The sequence below is a fragment of the Chiroxiphia lanceolata genome, chromosome 2 (assembly GCF_009829145.1).
Source record: "Chiroxiphia lanceolata isolate bChiLan1 chromosome 2, bChiLan1.pri, whole genome shotgun sequence".
NCBI lineage: Eukaryota > Metazoa > Chordata > Aves > Passeriformes > Pipridae > Chiroxiphia > Chiroxiphia lanceolata.
In genome coordinates, this window is record NC_045638.1 from 118,193,876 (window position 1) to 118,207,266 (window position 13,391).

The window sequence follows — 13,391 nt, forward strand, 5'->3', positions numbered from 1 at the left end:
GATGACAGCGCAGTTTTCGTGTGAGAAGGTGAATTGGTGAAAGGATGGCTTTCTTCTCCCACATTCCTCTGTAGTTTTGGAAATCATAGTCCTGGGTCTTCCTGGCAGAGAAGCATTAGCCTGCAGGGACATAAAACTATGGAATCACAGAATTGTTTGTGCAGGAAGTAGCTGTTAAAGAACATCTAGTTCCAACCCTCTGCCATGGGCAGGGACATCTTCCACTGTATCAGGTTGCTCAAAGCCCTGTCCAGCTGGACCTTGAACACTTCCAGTGATGGCACATCTGCAGCTTCTTTGGGCAGCCTGTTCCAGTGCCTCACCACCCTAATATAAAGAATTTCTCCTTTGTATCTACTCTAAATTACCCTCTTTTAGTTGCAAGTCAGTGCCCCTCTCCATTGAGGGTAAAAAGTCAAGGTGGAGGACATCAGATGCACTTTCCTTATTCCCCAGTGCAGTCAGAAGAAAGTGGGTCAAAGAAGCTTTTATTTTACTCAACCACAGAAGACCTCCAAGTGAGCAGGCATGATTTGCCCTTGGTGGAGTCATGCTGGCTGTCTCTTATCATTTCCCTGCCATCCTTACGCCCTGACATAGCTTCCAGGAGGATCTGTTCCATGATCCTAGAGGTGAGGCTGAGTGATCAATAGTTCTTAGGGTTCTCTTTTTTTTACCCCTCTTAAAAATGAGTGTGATGTTTCCCTTTTACCAGCCACGGGGAACCTGACTGCCATGACTTTTCAAATAGGGAGAGCAGCTTAGCAACTACATTTGCTGGCTACGTGCTTGTATTGTGGTTGGAGAGACTAAATGTTGAGTATTTTCATCTCTTCTCATCACTGATGTGTGTTCCTAGGAAAATCCCAGTACAGTTAACAAGAAGTAGGGAGGTGGCTGCCATCTGAGACCCCTGGGGCCTTGAGCAGTCTGCAGAGCCACACTACATGCTGTTTTAAATTAACATTTCATCCCTGACATATGATGGTATTGGCACGTTGATGTTTTGTTGGTCTGAAAACCTTGGGAATCCCTCTGCCATGAGTTTCAAGGGAGCTTAGCCTGCTGTCCTTTCCATCAGACATCCAGAAGACCCGGTTTACATAGGAATTTGAAAGTGCATCTGCAACAATGACTATGTCAGAAAGGGGCCAAAAAACTGATTTTGCAGTCTCTGAATACCTCTATCTTTTAATCACACTGAAAGCCTGAGCATCACAGTCTCCTTTTCATTTTGGTTGTGTTCTGTCCCTTATCTCAGTCAGTGCAGTTTATTTGATCAGGCCCTCAGCAATGAGTTGTGTGTATTAAAAATACAAGCCTTCCCCTCATTTATTTGAGTTGTTTTTGTTTGCTCAGTGCTGGTACTTTAGGGCATCTGTACACTGTGTGTAAGAAGTTGCCATTTGTGTATCTAGCTTATAAATAAGTAGTTGCAAACTAATTCTCTTAAGAGAACTCTTTTAATTATAGAAACAACCGTTTGTAAGAACTCCTCCACATCTCTTGAATCCAAGTAGCTGGAAAAGTATTGAAGATTTTGTAACTAGTGATTCCAGAAGTTTTACCACATGATAAGAATTTCAGCCTTAAAAAAAAAAAAAAAAAAAAAAAAAGAGCAGGTCTTAATTTCCTGAAGTCAGATCTGGGCAGCACCTTGCTCTAAAATTTAAGATTTCATATCTCCCCGTAACAGATCTGAAGGCATCTTCATGGTTTCCATTTACTGATAGTGTCTGTGCTCAGGCCATCTTTTATTTTTCCAATTAGAAATGCGCCTGCAGCAGCAGGAGCAAATGGACCAAATCAAGAAGCGAAGGGTGACGTAGAGTATTTGTACAGCTACACAACCCTAATGACCCGTGACTCCTGAACGGGGGAGCAGGGGGCCAGGGGCTGCTGGAGACCCCGAGAGGAGCCTTGTGTTTCAGGAGAGAAGCAATGGTTTGTGTCTGCACCATCCTTCAGAACACCTGCAGAATGCTGGCACTGGAAAAGAACGAGCCTGGTTATTATGTGGTCTCAGATTATTATAAGTTTTCCAGTTATCGGTTTTTATTGCTGGCATAAAATTAAAATCCTTTTCATACCAGCTATGGATGTCTGGGTCATGTCAAGGACACGGATAGTTCTGTGATCTTGAAATCACAGCAACACAACAGTGGCTTGCTAAGAAGACAACCGAGGTGATTAATGAATCCTTTAAAAATAAAAGAGCCCTTAGAGCAACAGCAGGATCAAGCATCAGTGGCAGATTTGGCTGTGCTGTCAAGAAAAGTGATCTTGGCTGGTGAAAAAAAAGTTTTCACATAATGGAATGGGAAAATAAATACCAGTGGTAATGACTTCTCATCAATCCCATTATTCCTTTAGAGCACATTGTAAAAGTTCCAGTGGGTGGCTTCAATGTGAATATCCTCAGAACACTCCATTTCCACTGAGATGGAAAATTAACAAAACTAGCACTTTGAATATTTTAAATTTCTGAGAAACTCCAACACTTACAATCTGAAACAGCCAGCCAGAATGATTCAGGTCTTAGTGCTGGCACGTAATACAGGGCACTGTTGGGCATCCCTGCCTTTGTTCCTGCAGTCAGGTCAGAGATGGCCATCAGCCCTGTCCCCAAGGTTCACCTCTCCCCTGCAGCCAGCACTGGCAGTTCTGTGTGCCAGGTCTCCCTGTGGGGTCCCAACTCTTGCTCAGATGTCTGAGTCCTTCCACAGCTCACTGAATTTTGATTTTTCATTCTGGCTTGTGACTTTGGGTCCCTGCTGGCCATGGATCAGCAGTTACACTGTCTTCCTGGCCTCTTCCAGGTGGGCAGCACAGTTCACCTCCAACATAAGACAAGTGGTTTTGCAGTCACCACTTTTACACTCCAGTCCTCTCCAGATTTACCCTAAACTGGCCAGATAAATTTGTGTTAAGAAAGTACTGGGCACTGTAAGATGGAAGTGGCCCTTTGCAGGGAAGAGAGAAGAGGTTTCAGAGCATTTTCAGAGCAGAGGTGTCAGGAGGGTTAACCACACATGGATGCCACTAGTGGGCTGGGACCAGCTTCCTCCAATAACAGTGATCTGACATTGCACAGAAGACCTTTCCTTGGTCAAGTTGCTCCTACAGCTCTGGGTTGTCTTGAGCAAATCAACTGGAACTCTCCATACTCTGGAATAGGACTCCTGTCTCTTTTGAGTACCAAAGTTCCTCCCCAAGCTGCTTCTCTGAGAGATACAGGACAGCCACTGGGCTGTACAAATATAGATCCATGAGAAGAAACAATCACAAAATATTTCAGAAGTCAGACCTTGCCACAAACTGTTACAGGTACATAAACACACCACCACAGTGTTTATCATGCCTGGGCTATTCTGAAAATAATTGTAATGACGAGATTGTTGGAGATGCCAATGTGGAGATTGTTGAGAAACCACGTGGAGCTGTCTTCCTTTTTCTCCAGAGAGCTTTTGCACAAAAATGTGGGTGTGAATCTGTTCTTTGTCACTAAGTACAGGCTTTAGGACACAAGGAAATAAAAGCTAAAGGGGCTTTAGCTCATTTTTTGTCTGGGTCCAGGAGCAAGGATACCCTTGGCATAAGCCAGGTGCTGCAGATGTGACCCTGTGATTCCCAAAATCCCTGTGGTGCAGCATCTCCATTGGGCTCCACTGGCTGTACGTGCTTTCTACAACAGTTGTGATGCTTAAACCACCTTCATCGTCACCTGGGGCTCCTAAAGTCCTTTTCCCATTTCCTGGAAGATCAGAAAAGGGATCCATTACATGATGTGACGGAACAGGTACCATTCTGATATGATCTCAGAAATGCCAGCTGGATTACCAGCATTAGAAGCAGAAAAAATCTGAAGAATAAACTTGGCTAATACTAAAGGAAGGAACCCGCCACAATTCCCATATGAATTCTCTTGTGACCTTTGTAATCGCTTTTTGACATTCCCCCCTGCCTGCAGGGGGGCCTTTGCCAGGGAGCCCATCACCTTCTCTCCCTTTTGCCTGTCATTTTTTGTCGTGCTTGTAGTGCCTCTGTGACCCCTCTGCTTTCCTTTGGCTGTTTCCAGTCAACCTTCAGAGTTGTGCCTTGGGCTCCGGATCAGCTCAGATGTAGAATGAGTGGCATTTTGTAAAAAGACATTTTTACCCCCCTATAAAAGCAAAAATTACAGAACACCCACAAAAAAAAAACCCCAAGCCCTCCAGATATTCTCTCAAGCCCAAGCAGGGATGTTACCGGAAACATTTTAAAAATTAAAGCTGAACATAATTTCAAGAAGAGTAAGAATTGTTTTCAGCCCCAGGGCAGCCGCAGTCAGAGCTCTGAAGTGCAAACAGCAGGAGCAAATGCACTCAGGTTTCACTGTCCTCGGTGAGAGCAGTGGCAGAGAGAAGCAGCAGGTAACGAGTGAGAAGGCAAGCGGAGTTCCAAGATGCTCCCAGTGACGTGTGAGTTAGAAGTGTGGACTAAAAGTTGACAGGCTCAGTTTAAAAGCAAAATTCAGTCCAAGGAAACTTGAGCCCCAGGTCAAGTTCTCTTGGTACAGTTCTCTTCAGAGGTACAGTTCTCTTGCTGTTTAGCAACAAGCTGGGCTTTTTCCCTGCTGCTGTTGCTGCCTGCCACAGCCATTTCCCAGCCATCACACAGTGAGTGGCTTTCTTTGCTGTACTTGGCTGTCATTATTTTACTTATATTTTCCTTCTCCCCTGTAATGAACTTATTTTCAGTGTGAGGGGAAGAAGGGCATAACAATACTCTATAATGAAAATGTAATAGTTTTATAGCTTCTTGAGACACATCCTCATCCCCAATTACCAAGCATTATACATTTGCCATGCTTGCAGTATCTAAGTTGTTGTCTTTGAGTTGTCACCATGGAGAATAAATGCAGGAAAAGCTACCACCAATCTGCCTTTTTATTATCCTGCAGGCAAACAATTTTCCCACTTTTTGCTAAGAAATGAGAAGTTTACACGAGTGGTTTTCGACCCATTTTTTGATTAAAGGACAATAAAACAAACATTTTCAAGTGGAGCAGGAGACCCTTCATAAATTTCATACCATTCACAGGACAACATATATGAACCCATTTTTCCCATCCTCCTTTCATTCAAGAAATCCCTGCAAGTACCCTGTGGAGCCACACTACTTCACAGAAAGGACAAACTCTCCCCTGGTTTTGCAGACCTAAAAACTTTTTCCCTGTGGATTTTATTAGGAAACTTTTATCTTTTTCCTGTAGAAATCTTATTTGCTTTTGGCAGTATGACCTCATTGTCCTGCAGCCCGCAGTACTCTGGACTGATGTTTTTTGACTCTCATAAACAAGCAACTTCATTCAGATCCCGTCTCCGTGTTATAAATAATGGATTCAGACTCCCACTGTTTGCAGGTGTAATCTGAACAGCATTTACATGTTTAGATCCGTGTCTGATAGGTGTTACCAGCACTCAGGTGAGAAGTGCACACAGCTCTGCTCTGTATTTCCCTGTGCAAGGGAAATCCCTTGGCTCTCCAGTTTCCTCGCTGTGGAGAGGGAAGTTATCCAGGGACACCCGTTTCCTTGGACAATGCCAGTCAGGCCGAGCAAGCTCAGCCCCTCTCTGGTTGCCTCTCCCAAATCGTACAATAGTTTGTGTGAAAAGGGATCTTTAAAGGCCATCTAACCCAATCCCTGTGCAATCAGCAGGGGAATCTTCAACTAGATCAGGTTGCTCAGAGCCCCATCCAGCCTCACCTTAAATGTTTTCAGGGACTGGGCATCCGCCACCACTCTGGGCAGCCTGTTCCAGTGTTTCTCCACCCACATTGTAAAAAAATCTTCCTTATATCTAATCTGAATCGACCTTTCTTCAGTTTATACCATTACTTCTTGCCCTATCACAAAGGTCCTGCTAAAAAGATTGTCCCCATCTTTCTCTAGGCCCCCTTCAAATACTGGAAGGCTGCAATGAGGTCTCCCCAGAGCCTTCTCTTCTTTGGTCTAACAACCCCAACTCTCTCAGCCCATCTTCATAGGAGACATGAGCAGCCCTCTGATCATCTTTGTCTCCTCCTCTGGACTCGTTCCAACAGAACCAGGTCCTTATTTTGGGGGCCCAGAGCTGGCCACCCAGCCATGTTTTGGCAGCTCCTGGGGGTGGGTGAGAGGAGCTCCTGCAGGGGTGGTGGGAGGCAGAGGGCTGGCAAGAGGCTAATGCAGTGGGGAGGGTGGTGGTAAAGGCTTCTAAGCTTAACATTTGTCTCTGAAAACTGTCTGTCATCCTTTATTTGACCCCATGTGAACATACTCACTGTTCCTTTGGCCAGCTTTATTCCTCCTCCGTCCCTCAATGCTTCCCCCCTGCTCCCACAGGAATCTCCAAGATGAAGCAGGAAAGGTGCCAACCTTGAAGACTAATGAGCGTGAGGAAGACCTGACAACACAAGTACTGAGAGGTCACCCAGCTCAGGGCTCTGTGGGAGAGCACTTCTGGCTGGGGAGGTGTTTGTGCCAGCAAGGCAGAAGCCAGAGGTGCCCCTGCAGCTCCCACTGTAAGCTCCTGGTTACCCCTCACACAGGTAAGGCTCTTCTGTGCCCAGGCACAGCTGGTCCAGAGCTCCTGGCTGTAGATACAGGTTTGTGATTTCAGGGCCATTTCTGAATTAGAGAAATGAGCCTGAAAAAATTGCCCGAAGTGGCACAGGACCACTTAATTACAGCAGGTGTGGTGTTTTCGTTTAGTCCTCACCGCGTGACAGAAATCCTTTCTGCTTACATCTCAAGTTGGTTTCCATCAGCCTCTCCAGAGCAGGTGTGGGTGATTTTCATGTCCCAGTTATCACATCTTCCCTTTGAGCAACAGATCACTCAGTGCACTTGTCTCTGAATAGGTACTCCAGGGTAGGGAGAGGCAGAGCTCCAACTGGTCGCATTTTGCACTCAAGAGCCTGCTAAATGATTAATTAATTTAGTCTCTCAAAAGTTCCCTGCTTCCTGGCAAAGCCAGAGCGTGTGTTGCTACAGGCCTCAGTCCTCGGAATCACAAGTTTTGGCAAGGGCTTTGACATCCAGTAAGGTGGATATCAGTGCATACAGAAAGGATGTGTGGGGCTGGTACCTACAACAGTTTTCTTTAGACCTCGGATTCCCAGCTCCTCGAGGTGGAACCACGAGCCCAGCCAAGTGCTCAGGATTCCCGAGAAAGTACAACTACTTAAATTAGTAAACCCAGAGTGCACATGCAGTCTAGGGCAGCTGCTTTACAGAGACTGCAGTGTGCACCCCTGGCAGCCAGAACCACCTGATGCTACTTGGAACCTGCATCTTTGCAGAACCGAGCTGCCAAGGCTTGGAGAGCACTTGGTCTCATGCATAAATAGGCCTTCACCTGATGGACAGAGTGACAGAACTTGAGTGGGTAGCAAGCTCTGAGCCTAAGGTATGTTTTAAGTAGTACTGGGGGAGTGAAACGGTGAAATGTGTTTGGGGTTTTTTTGTTAATTTTTTTTTCTTTTTTTTCTCCCTTTAAATAGAAATATATTTTCATATTTATATAAATTTTTGTCCTTGCTTCTCAGAAGAGAGATCTGGGGCTGCCTTCTGCTCAAGTCAGTATGGTGCCTGAGTGCAAAATTTCACCCCCCCAGTTTCAATAAAACACAACATAGGACTGGTTCTTGTGAATAGTTGTAAAAGGAAAGTTTCTGCAGCAGAGCTCTGTAATCAAGATGTCTCCATGGACAGTCAGTCATCCTGATGAGAAACACATCTTAATTAAGCAAGGATGCTGCATTGTAGCTGAAACAATTCCTAAGTGTCCCAACTTCCCTCATCACATCAATGAGCCCGGAGTTAAAAAGCTCCCAACAACAAGGGGTTTTAGAGGATTTCAAGAGAATTATAAGTCTAACAATTCAACACTTGAACATGTTCAGCATGCAGAGAACACATTTCAAAAAGTGTTTGAAGAGCAGAAGCATAGTTTTGTACTACTTCAAAGATCTTTGAAAGGCAGAGTATGGATAGCATCCCAAGTATTGCTGTGGAGATCTGAGATCCACACACTTCTGTGAAAAGTTCAACTTCACTTGCAAGCAAATCAATTAAGAAGCAGCCCTTGCAGCCAAGCTTAACTGATTTCCTGTTTGAGCATCTCAATTACACCGATTTCATGATTAAGCTTGTTCAGATTAATGGGGAAACCAAAAAGAACCCACGGTCAAAATATTGGAAAAACAGTTTAGGTTATTGAGCGAGGACGCTGGTGTTTGTGAAGCAGCTGGTAGGGAGAGCCTGGGAGGGGAAAAGGAAAACAGCTGCCTGCAGATAAGCACTAAATTCAAGCACAGGAGCAAAGGGAAAGGGAACATGCTGGTGTGCTTTTAACACGTCAAGTGGCAACACAAAAGTGCTGCATGAATATCGATCATCTCACTCAGCTGATTAGTACCTCTAGGTTATGTCAGGCTTTTCCAGGTCTAGAAACATAAAAAAAAAAAAAAAGAAGAAGGAAAAGCAACAAACACCTTAAGTGATGTGTTTCTTGGGAACTAACAGCAACACTGGCCACATTATTTAATTCTTTTTTTTTTAGCCAGTCTGTTCTCTGACTCCAAGCTCTCAGTGGTACATACCCTGCTCCTTGTAAGGCTGTGGTCTAGACTGGGCTAACGGATTTTAAAATGAAGTCTGTCATTTAAGAAGCATGGATCCCCTTAAGGATCCTGGAGCATGAGAACACTCAGCACAGCTGTATTAATTCAGACTCTTGGGGAGAAGGTGGCAGTAGAGTGAGACCAAATGACTGAAACCAGATCTACTGCCAGTGGAGCACGAAGCCGTGCCCTTTGTGGTAGCAGCTGGTGGCCAGGGGAGGTGTGGATGTATCCACATTGCTCAGCCAGCAATGCCAGTCACATTCTGGTATAGCCTGCTCGCTTCCCTGGGATCCTGTGTTCTTCATGCTGGGCATTCTCTTTGCCCTAAGTGATCTCCCCCATCTGGGAGCTCACCTCTGCGTGAGAGCTCATTGTTACCACCGGGCCTCACGTGAGGTGCTGAAAATAAAAACCCCGCAGCACAACAGATTTGATCTCTCCGTTTTCTTGCCTGAGGCACACTGTGGTTTCTTCCCGTTTGTCTCTGTGGGTGGAACAGGCATTTCAGTATACACTGCCACGTTCATTACAGGGAGTTCTTCCTGCTAGAGATATTAACATCTTTGTTATTACTGCCAGTTCTCTCCTCCCCCGTACCAAGCGGTCGCCTGAGCTAGAAATTCCTTTTAAGGACAGACTCCCAGTAGTAGTGTTCTCCTCCTCAAAGTGGGAAAGATCTCTTCAGAGGTCAGTTCCTTCTGCTTTCTCAGAATCCTGCCTCCCCCATATTCCTTAGAAAGTCATTATTAAAATTGTCAAAACCCCTAATAAAAATATCACAGAAATTCTAGAAATCAGTTTCATGATTACCTCTTTGTAATCATGAACAACTCCTAACCATGGCATTCAAATTAAAAAGTTTTATGCAAGAAAAAATGTTTAACATTTGATATAAAATCAAAGTTTGACATAGCTTATTTTTCCAAATGTCATCCTTTTTCTGTTCATCACCTGACAATTAAAAGACCACAATTAAAAAAGTCATCCTACATACTTTTAAAAGCCTTACAAAAACATTCATGAAGTGCCACCCGCAAAAGCACCTAAACAAGAATTTGAGAGAAATACGTAATTAGGATGTTAATTTACTTAATTGCTGCTGAGGACTAAGCCATCAGACAGCAGTGTAATTTAACAATGATAGAACCCAGCAACCCCATAGATGTGGCCCCAAAACAGCATCAGCTGGGCCCACAACACATACACAGAGGCACCCAGCACAGTGTTTTGGGGGTTTTAAATAAATAAATCCTAACACCATCTAAAACCAAGTCTACCAGCAAGTGGGAGATGTAGGTTCTGTGGGAAGCAGTCATCCCAGGCTGTGGCCTTACTGTGAGGGAAAACCCAGCCGGTTTGTACAGAAAAAATGGCACAAACTATAGGTGGGGTTAACTGGGATAAAAAACACTCCCCACTAAAAACAGCAGAAAGAGGGACTGATCCTTGGAACGTCTCTGTGTTCTCCTTGAATGGCCTTGAACACACCATACCATTTAAGTACCTTTCTCTTCCTCATCCCTAAAAAGAGGGGCTTCAGGACAACCACCAACACCACAATGAACACACACGAGTTCTTCGCTCAAGCGTCTGGGTGGTGCTCACTGCTCACAAACAGATTTACCCAGAAGCACAGGGGACAGGCCCCGAGGGTTCTCTCCCCCCAGATTCACACCCCGCACAAGATGTCCAGGGAGCAGCTTTACACCTTCACAGAATCACAGAATCATAGAATCACAGAATCATAGAATCAGCTGGGTTGGAAGGGACCTCCGAGATCATCAAGTCCAACCCTTGACCCAACCCCGCTGTGGTTCCCAGCCCATGGCACTGATGCCACATCCAGTCTCACCTTAAAAACCTCCAGGGAGGGAGAATCCACCATTTCCCTGGGCAGCCCATTCCAATGCCTGATTACCCTCTCTGGAAAGAAATTCTTCCTAATATCCAACCTAAACCTCCCCTGGCACAGCTGAAGACCGAGCCCTCTTGTCTTGCTGATGGCTGCCTGGGAAAAGAGACCAACCCCCCCCCCGGGCTCCCTCCTCCTGTCAGGGAGTTGCAGAGAGTGATGAGGTCTCCCCTGAGCCTCCTCTTCTCCAGGCTGAACAGCCCCAGCTCCCTCAGCCTCTCCTCACAGGACTTGTGCTCCAGTCCCTTCACCAGCCTAGTTGCTCTCCTCTGGACCTGCTCCAGGACCTCAGTATCCTTCCTGAGCTGAGGGGACCAAAACTGGACACAGCACTCGAGGTGTACGGCTTGAGCCTGCTGTGGACTCGCTGGAGCTGGACGAGGTGGGAGCTCTGGCTGAATCCCTTGAGGTGGGAGCTCTGGCTGAATCCCTTGAGGTGGGAGCTCTGGCTGAATCCCTTGAGGTGGGAGCTCTGGCTGAATCCCTTGAGGTGGGAGCTCTGGCTGAAGCCCTTGAGGTGGGAGCTCTGGCTGAAGCCCTTGAGGTGGGAGCTCTGGCTGAAGCCCTTGAGGTGGGAGCTCTGGCTGAAGCCCTTGCCGCAGTCCCTGCAAAGGAAGGGGCGCTCCCCGCTGTGTGTCCGCTGGTGCTGGACGAGGTGGATGCTCTGAGTGAAGCCCTTGCCACACTCAGGGCAGACGGTGGGACGCTCCATACGAGGGACTCGCCATGATGCTGCTGCTGCCACCACCCTTCTCTCCTGCCTTTTTGCCGGGGTGATACCAGAACAAGTCAGCTCAACCTCCTCTTCCTCCTCATATCCGCCTTGCTGAGCCTCTGGGGAACCATACTGACTTCCATGGCTGTCCCCAAAACGTTCCTCTCCTCCTCTGGTCCCCACTGCCAGTACATCCTGCAGATAGGCACTTGCAAGGGGATCTGGAAGGGGCCCTAGGTCACCACCTGGAAAAAAAGTATGACTCAGTGACTCCTGCTGGGAAGTGGCAAGCTGTTATCCTGGGGAGCCTGGTCTGCACTGTGGAGGAGAAGCAGTAAAGGGAAGACCGGGAGCAAATGGAAACCCAACTTCAGGAAAGGTTCCATGACCTTGCCATGCATCAGAGCAGAGGTGCCATGCACAGCAGAGCCAAGGGCAGTGCTACTGGAGTCTCCTTGTCCCCAAGAACTCTTCACACGTTGTCTTCTTAATATTCCCTCTTCCTAAACACACCCTTAGCCGCAGGCTGGCAAAGGCAAGCAGGCTGCCTGCCCCCAGGGGGACACAGCAAGTCTCAGTGTGAGCTGCACAAAATAAAGTGGCTTAAATAGCACTGAGGCATCTCAAAGAGCATTTCACTTGCTCTGTGTTTATAAACTTGCATAACTTGTTCCTCACCCACGTGTGTCTCCTCCAAGGCCTCATGGTCTTGTTCTTCTTCTTGGTCCATCTGTGCAGTTACGTCAGGTTGATCAATCAGGAACCTTTCTTACAGGAGCAAACAAAAGCAATATTAGTTGAATATTCAGCAGGAGATTGTCATATGTCTTAAAATCTACTGCCCCTGCTGAATACTGGGATCCAGCAGAGTGGTTCCATAAAAGAATGGAGTCAACTAAGCACCAAACATTTATGGACATCCTGTGCACTACTGAGGTATCTGGTGTCAGATATTTTCCTTAAAGGGGACTCAGGGCTGCCCCTTTTCTAATAACTGATACACATTAGGACATGGACCAGACGTGTTGGACTCACAACTGGTTGACAGCAATCACAGATACAAGTGTAAGCAAAGAGAAAAACCCAGCCATACTTACACTTCTTTAATAATGACAGCCAAAAGACTTACTATTCTCCTAAGAGTATTTTAAATACGAAATTACTTTTTAGACACCAGAACCTGATTTTCTTACTTGCTACCTCACCTCTTCTTTCTCCTCCAAGATTCTCAGGCTTGGGCAGAAAGACCCAACAAAAAAGCAATTTGATGTCTTGTCTACTCTGGCTGGATTCTCTCAGTTGCCAGCCTGGCATCCCTGCTGAGCTCCAGCAACCACCAGGAATGCAACTCTTGGGCAGGGTGCTCTTACAAATGCCATCAGCACCCAAGACAAGAATTTTTCCATTAGTATTTACTCCTTTGAGGCCAAAACCAGACAAACAGCAAGCAACAGCAGTTAGCAGTTGCTGCAGAAAAAAAGGCAGAAGAACAGGGAAAATACAATGGTAAGAAAAATCCTACTTTATTTTAAAAAGTACTAATCAAAAATGGCAGGGAAGGGATACCACAGGGATGAATCTATAACCAGAGAGCCACATGCACCATGGGTAAAGCTGAGATCACATACAGGAATATTTTTAAAGCATTTAAGACATTACTTTCTTTCCCCCCTCTTTATAGATACCCACTCCCAGTTTGAATCACTTCAAAGATGCTACCAACCTCTCTGGACAACCAATACCTATGGACAACTACTCAAGCTCCAGATGGCATTGACTGAACTGGACAGATGAGTGCTGGTGCAAATAAACACAGCAAACTGATGGGTGCCTGGTCCTGAACCACTTCATCCACCAAAACCAGTTATTTAACGGTGGGTAATAAGGGATTGGACTGTGTCAGAATCAAGGAGACAGCTCAGCTGAATGGAACAGTTTCAGACCTTGAATGCCAGTGACCACAAAACCACCAGTCCTGACGTCTTTTACCCTGTGTGGCAAAGCTGGACAGAAAGAAAGTAAGCAAGCAAAAGAGACAGACTGCAGTCTTGACCTGAAGAACTATGAAGAAAAAAATAATTAGATAAGCAAAAAAGAAGCCTTATAAAAAAA